The following is an 8,219-nucleotide window of genomic DNA, read 5'->3' as shown; positions in this document are numbered from 1 at the left end:
TCTTGGCTGATGTCATGACATTCTGAGTAGTATACTGCAGGTTTAGCTAATACAGGATTTATTGAATGTCAAACTGGATGTTATGACATTCATCCCTGTCAGCAGATACTGAGGAATAGAACAGTTGGTGTTCTGCTATAACTCAGTATTTATTTTCAGTCTGTTTATCAAGGAAATAACAGACCGGGCATAAGGCCTACTGTCTGAATGTCAAACTGGATGTTATGACATTCATCATTGACAGCATATACTGAATAGTAGGCAGATTGGTTTTCTGCTACATTTCAGTATGCAGCTCAGTCTGCTTATCAAGAGGATAACAGACCTGATGTAAGGCTCTATGTGTGAATGTCAAATTGGATGTTTTGACATTTATTAATGTACGCTGATACTGAAGTATGGACAGATTGGTTCTGTACAGTACAACAAATTTGTATAGTCTGTTTTCAGGAAAAACAGACTTAGCATATGGTCTATGTTTTGGACGTCAAACTGAATGTTGTGACATTCATTCCTGACAGCATATGCTAAAGTGTAGGCTAGTTAGTTTTTCTGTTTCAGTATTTATCTCAGGCTGTTTTTCAGGAATCTAACAGCTGTGCTAAAATCCAGGAAACTAACAGAAGAGCTAAATTCAAGAGCCCTAACAAATAGCCTATTTGTTAGCACCCTAATATGTGGAAATTAGGTCAACTTGCCTAACCTTAATTTTAGGAAATACAAGTACAAGGCCCAAATCCAGTTGGGTGTTTAGGTTATAAATAGCAGATTGTAACTTAGGTTTTGTAAGCCTCTTAGAATGAAAAATTAGGGGTATGTGTAAGGTAAACCTCCCAACCTGTGGGAAGGTTACCATGTGTTTCTCAGTGTTCCAAAACTGAGAGTATTTGTGACTCAAAGCCTGTAGGCAAGAGTTTGTTATGATCTTGAATGAAGTTGTGAAGCAAGTTCAAGTGGTTTAGCATTACATTGTAAGTGTAGTGATAGGAATGGAAACTGGAGGTTTCTATCTAGGAGTTCCTAGGTATAGATTGCATTGGGTAGGGATTAAGTGAAGAGTTGTAAACGGGGGAGTTTAACTCTGAATTAATACTGCTGATAGTGGATCTTCTTCCTGGTTTGGTATGCCCCCAGAGTAGGTGATGTTGCACCGAACTGGGTTAACAATTACCTGTGTTTTTACCTTCTACACGTTATAATTCTGTCTGTTATAAAATAAGGTAAACCTGTAATGCTGTAACAGGTGATGTTCAAATCAATGTTGAGACATCATGCTGATAACTGTGCAGGTTCAATAGAAGTAAGTGCTATGATTGATCTCTGCTGTGTCTTTGTACCAGATGGACAGAACTGGGTGTTCTTCCATACTATGGTGATATAGTAGCAGATGTCGTGACATCTATGAATGTGTGCATATCAGTATTGGAATTTAATTTGTATAAATGTCTTGCTGTATTAGTAACATTGTTGGATCAGATGTCATGACTTCGTGTAGAACATCTGAACTCTGACTAAACCAGAATTTCACTAAATTTATCGATTGCGAAAACTACAACTATGAGTTCCTTCTGGTTGTTGTATAATTTAATTGAGCGGCATCTAGGGTTCTACTAGCGTAATATATTACGCATAGTTTCTTATCTTTTCTTTGCCCTAAAATAGCTCCTATAGCAAAATCTCTAGCATCACACATTATTTCGAAGGGTTTAGTCCAATCCGGAGTTTGTAGAATGGGTGCTGAAATTAATGCTTGTTTTAAACGGTTAAAGGCTTCGATACATTTTTCATCGAAAATGAATTCAATGTCTTTCATCAGAAGGCCAGTCAGGGGTTTTGTTATTTTAGAGAAGTCTTTTATGAAGCGTCGGTAGAAACCGGCGTGTCCAAGGAAACTACGGACTTCTCTAACTGTCTTAGGAGGGTTAAGGTTTTCTATAAATTCTATCTTTGCTTTATCGACCTCAATGCCTCTTTCAAATATTATATGTCCTAACATTATGCCTTCTTTAACTATAAAGTGGCACTTCTCTCAATTTAACACAAGGTTAACTTCTACGTATCTCTCTAGGATTTTCTCAAGGTTGATAAGGCAGTCTTCAAAGTCTAATCCGCACACTGAGATGTCGTCCATGAATACTTCCATAATTCCGTTAAGATAATCTGCGAAGATTGACATCATACAACATTGGAAAGTAGCTAGCGCATTACAGAGTCCAAATGGCATTCGTCTATAAGCAAACGTTCTGTAAGGACAGGTAAAGGTTGTTTTCTCTTGATCCTCGGGGTGTATGGGTATTTGGAAAAATCCAGAATATCCATCCAGATAACAAAAGTAAGAGTGTCTGGAAAGACGCTCAAGCATTTGATCTATGAATGGAAGGGGGAAATGGTCTTTCCTAGTTGCCTTATTGAGCTTCCTATAATCTATGCACATACGCCATCCGCCTTATATGCGTTTAGCTACATGCTCTCCCTTTTTGTTCTGCACGACTGTGATGCCTCCCTTCTTGGGTACCACATGTACAGGACTTACCCATTTACTATAAAAAATCTGATAGATTATACCAGCCTTCAGCAGTTTAAGGACTTCCTTCTTCATCACCTCGCTCATTACAGGGTTGATTCGTCTCTGATGTTCTCTTGAAGGTTTTGAATCCTCCTCTAGCGAGATCCTGTGCATACACACTGATGGGCTTATACCTTTTAAATCAGATATGTTATACCCTAAGGCAGATGGGTATCTTCTTAAAACATTCAAGAGTCGATTCGTCTCATCTTGGTTTAAGGTGGCACTAACTATTACTGGGCGGTTTATTTCTTCATCCAAAAACTCATATCTTAGGTTCTTGGGTAGTTCCTTAAGTTCTTGAGCTGGTTTTTAGGAATCTGGTGAAAGGTCTGGAGTAAGATCCAAACATTCGTTAGGTTCTGTTTCCTCTAGCTCGCCATCCTTTCCGATTGGTTTTGAGAATGGTTCGATCTTAGGTTCTCCTTGATCAAATTCTCTTATGCACTCATCTATGATATCGATCGCGTAACATGCATCTCCTAAAATTGGTGCCATCAGGAATTTTGAAAGAATGAACTCGATCTTTTCATCCCCTACTTTGAAGGTTAATTTCCCTCTTTTGACATCTATTATAGCTCCGACTGTTGATAAGAATGGTCTACCTAAAAGGATAGGGATATCTTCGTCTTCTTTGATATCCATGACCATAAAGTCTGTTGGGATATAAAGTTGACCGATCCTAACTGGGATGTCTTCTAAAATGCCTACAGGATACTTAACAGACCTATCGAATAATTGGAGGGACATCTTAGTTGGTTGCAATTCTCCTAGGTTTAACCTTTTACATACAGCTAAGGGCATTAAACTCACACTAGCGCCTAAGTCTAGGAAAGCTTTGTCGATCACATGACTCCCTAAAATGCAAGGTATAGAAAAACTACCAGGGTCTTTCTCCTTCTTAGCAAGTTTATCCTCGGAAATAAAATTGCATTCCCAAGGTTTTGGATTGTCGAGCCTACGCTTGTTAGTTAAGATGTCTTTGAGAAATTAGGCGTAAGACGAAATTTGGGTGATAGCTTCGGTGAAAGGAATCTCTACATGAAGCTTTTCTATTACTTTTATAAATTTTTGGTATTGGTTGTTGACTTTGGTTTGTTTAAGTCTTTGCGGATATGGGATTGGTGGTTTGTACGAGGGTGGTGGTTTGTAAGTTGTATCCTTGGCTTCACCTTCTTGGTCGGTTTGTTTATCGGGTTCTACCGGTTCCTCTCCTCGGTTGGTAGGTAAATTTCCTTTAGAAGTTTTGGACTCGCTCATCGCTGGGTTATGAGGCCCTTCGTAAGCGGTCCCACTTTGTAACGAGATAGCGTTAGCTTGCCCTCGAGGGTTTGGTTGAGGTTATCCAGGGAATTGGCCTCCATGTGTAGTTTGTGGGGCTTGGTTTTGTGCTACCTGTGAGATCTGGGTTTCAAGCATCTTGTTGTGAGTGATTATCTGATCAACCTTGGTTCCTAATTGTGTTATAAGTTCGTTTACATGAATGTTCTGGTTTAGGAATTCTTTATTTTGCTGAGTCTGGCCCGATATAAAGCTCTCTATCATCTTCTCAAGGTTAGACTTCTGGGGCACAACTTGCATAGGTTGGTTTGGTTTTTGGGCTTGATAACCTTGCGGTCTCTGAGGTGCATGATTTTGAATAGGGTTCTGGTTTTTATAGGAGAAATTCGGATGATTCTTCCATCCAGGGTTGTAAGTGTTTGAAAATGGGTTACCTTAGGCGTAATTCGCTTGGTCGGTGTTCAGGTCGTTCAAAAGGTTACACTCCACCGATTCGTGTCCTTTAGATCCACAGAGTTCGCACTCTGTATGGACTACTGTTGTGGTGTTAGTCTTCGTAGACATATGTTCAATCCTAAGGGCTAAAGCGTCCATTTTCGCCTGTACCATGTCTAGAGAGCTTACCTCATGTATTCCACCTTGGGTCTCCTTTTTCTTTATTGATGCTCGTTCAGTTCCCCATTGGTAATGGTTTTGGGCCATATCCTCAATTAGGTCACAAGCTTCAGGATAAGGTTTGTTCATCAGCGCGCCACCAGCGGCAGCGTCGATGCTTATCTTGGTGTTATAATGGAGTCCATTGTACAAGGTATGAACGATCAACCACTGTTCTAGGCCATGGTATGGGCAGACTCTTAATAGCTCCTTATATCTCTCCCAAGCTTCGAAAAGCGATTCTCTTTGGTTTTGAGCAAATCTAGTTATTTGGTTTCGAAGAACAACAGTCTTACTAGGGGGGAAATATCTAGCAAGGAATACTCTCCTAAGGTCTTCCCAGGTAGTTATTGAATTAGCTGGAAGTGAATCTAACCATGAACTTGCTCTATCCCTAAGGGAGAAAGGAAATAATCTCAAACGGATCGCATTGGGTGAAGCGTCGTTAGATTTAAAGGTGTCGGCTAGTTGGATAAAAACTTTTAAATGTTGATTCGGGTTCTTAGTAGCGAGACCCGCGTATTGGTTCTGTTGCATTAATTGCAACAAAGACGGTTTTAGTTCGAAATTGTTAGCAGGAATAAGGGGGTTTACTATACTCGAACTAGGTTCCTCGTCAAACGGTTAGGCAAATTCCTTAAGAGGTCTCCAGTCGCGATTCTCGGCCATAGCTTTCTTAATTCGGATGAGTAAGAGGCGTGTGCGAGTATAACGTTCGGGTTCCGCTAAAGGATCTACTAAATTTCCGGTACTACGGGTTCTTCGCATTTACCGGCTAATAATGCCTTAGTCTAGACGGTGTAACAACAGGGTACGAAATTTGACGAAGTTGGTCCCCGACAACGGCGCCAAAAACTTTATCATGTTAATTCGCAAGTGCACGAATTGCGTCAAAGTAATAAAAGAATATCCATCCCACAGAGACCAATCGCCAATCTATCGATTACTATCGTTACGGTGTTTATCTAAGGCGGTATAAAAAAAATATTGGGTTTGCAAAATGACGGTAAATAATAAATGCAGGTAAAGACAGGTTGAATGTATTTCACGTCAGTTAAGTGATGTTTTGATTGTCTAAATAGAACTACTTATGAGGCAATATTTTCTACTCTTGAAAAGAATCCATTTAACAGGAACCGTCGCTTTCGCGTATTCAAAACCGAGTTTACCCTTAAATTAAGGCCTTTTATTGTCACTTATAAAAGGTGCGCAGAATGCTAAAGTAGTATACTTATTTTTAAGAAATAAGACTCGTAAACTTAGTTGAAAAGTGATTTTGATTTGGATAGTTTACCCAAGGAGTTTCCTGATTTTAAATCTATCAACGCGTCCAAAAACAGTTTCAAAAATAGTTTTTCCTTAAAGTGATAAAAAATTCCTAGTTACTAAGCCAGGGTGCTTTCGCACTCCTCGAATAGTTAAAACTAACCAAGTTTGTTTTAGAAAACTCAAGTTAAAAATCAAAACAGCCTTTAATGTATTTCTACAGATTCAATATGTAAAACATCTCTTTAACCGCGATCCTTACATTCTAACCTTTAAAAGATTTAGCCAGACATGGTAACACAAACAAACACAACGGTATTGATCATGATGAAAAGGTTATTTTAGAATGTGAGGCGTAAAGAGCGAGTGCGGAAAATAAATAAAGTAAAGCGAGTGCGGAAAATAAATAAAGTAAATCGAGTGTGGAAAATAAATAAAGTAAAGCGAGTGGAGAAAATAAATAAGGTAAAGCGAGTGCGGAAAATAAATAAAGTAAAGCGAGTGCGGAAAATAAATAAAGTAAATTGAGTGCGGAAAATAAATAAAGTAAAGCGATTGCGGAAAATAAATAAAGTAAAGCGAGTGCGGAAAATAAATAAAGTAAAGCGATGACAAATAAATAAATAAAAGCGATAAATAAGAACCTGCTCCAAACGGAGGGCTTTAAATCTGGTACAAAAATAAACCTCCGACTCCTAAAGCTAAAGACGACATCAACTCGAAGTGACCCAACTCAATCTCAATAAGGTGCGATAACCCCCCGATGTGACGGATTACCGCTATTACAAATGATAAATATAGGCTTAGTGTTGTGAATTAAGTTGGATGATTAGAAAATGAAATGGAACGAACTATTTATAGAGGATTTCAGCAGCTTGCAAAGACCATGGTGCCCTCCAACTTCTCCTTAGTGGAAACGTGATTTCCAAAGGTGGCGCCCGCCATCCCTTCATGGCGCCCGCCATGTGTGTAAATGGGAAAGATCATGGGAACGTGGCGGTTACCTCCTAGTTGAGGATTGATGACTCATGGCTCTTCCTATAGCCGCCATGTGCAACACCATGTGTGTAATTTTCGCCGAAAAACCTTAATTTTAGGTCTTTTTGCTTCGTTTCTTCCAAAAGAGTCCGAAAGTGCTAAATATCTGAAAACAAGATAAAAGAGAGCATAATACAAACAAAATGATAATAAAGTCCTAATAAACATGTGAAATCCGAGTCAAAAACACGGTGTAATTCAGTGTGATCAGGTTCATGTGTGGTGATTTTGGGAGGAAGAAGAAGATAAATGTGTGTAAAAGTTGGGATTTTTGGAAAATACTACAGTGACAATCGAATGTCACCAGATGACAATCTATTGCACCAGTTGGATTTTTGAAAAAAATTAACATTATAATCGATTGTACCTTTTTGACAATCGATTGTTTGTCTATTTTAGGAAGTCAGTAGAAAAATATTCTTGGAAACAATCGATTGACATCCTATGACAATCGATTGTCATAGACCAATTTTGTGTAAAACTCTATTTTACCTTTGTTGTGTTGTCCGACGATTTTGGCCGTATCTTTTTATCCGTAGGTCCAAATAACGTGTCATTTGAAGTGTTAGATATCTAACGCATGAATATACCTCATGATAGTACTTAGTGAAATGTTTGAGTTGTAGATGGTTACCTACTATAGAGATGCTTGTGATGACTTGTATGTTTGATTAGCGAATCGTTATGTTTATACGATGATGTGTCGTTGTTTGGTGAAGTGACATGAATGAATGCAGATGAGGTCATGTTTGATGAGTTACTTCTATTTGTCGTGGTTTATTTATGTTATAGCATGATTTGATTGTTGTGTATGATGAATGTTGTGATGCATAAATGGTGAGATGTGTATGTGGATCCTTTTGGTGAACCTTGTGGTGATAATACATGTTATTGAGAGTCATGCATCATGGTATACGGGCTTCAGTCCAGTTTTGATGTGCTCTGGTCCTATGGTGGGGTCGGGAGCGAGTAGCCGGTTTCAGGTGGGATCGAGAGCGAGTAGCCGGTTTCAGGTGGGAATTGATGAAGTGTTACCTATGGTGGTGGTAACGATTTGGTGTGCTCTGGTCTTATGGTAGGGATCGGGAGCGGGATGAACCTGAGTGTTCATGAATGGTACCGCATGAATAATGAGTCAGTTGTGGAGTACATTTGCATATATGATTGTATATGTTGTTAATTTTTCATGATGGTTATGATTGGATGTGATTATGTGATTGCTGTCATGAATTGGGTGTGAGAATATGTTGTTGATAGTTATGTAATGAATATGTACTTGATGTGTGTCTCTACCTTAGCATTATTTACACTATTTATATTGGTTTGTTGTTTCTTAACCCTTCTATTTGAATGTTGCCTTTACATGGGCATCGTGCAAATACTTAGGAGTAGCGTTGTTGAAGTAAGTGGAAGG

General features: G+C 38.8%; 1 non-coding gene across 1 annotated transcript; it reads left to right on the top strand.

Annotated features, from left to right (window-relative positions):
- The first annotated feature begins 4,679 nt into the window (after positions 1 to 4,679).
- Positions 4,680 to 4,786, top strand: LOC127109235 (small nucleolar RNA R71). Its single transcript, XR_007796565.1, has one exon. It is a non-coding gene; the product is annotated as a small nucleolar RNA R71 (small nucleolar RNA).
- Positions 4,787 to 8,219: the final 3,433 nt, after the last annotated feature.

The sequence above is a fragment of the Lathyrus oleraceus genome, chromosome 7 (assembly GCF_024323335.1).
Source record: "Lathyrus oleraceus cultivar Zhongwan6 chromosome 7, CAAS_Psat_ZW6_1.0, whole genome shotgun sequence".
Lineage (NCBI taxonomy): Eukaryota > Viridiplantae > Streptophyta > Magnoliopsida > Fabales > Fabaceae > Lathyrus > Lathyrus oleraceus.
This window is presented reverse-complemented; position numbering and strand designations above follow the sequence as displayed.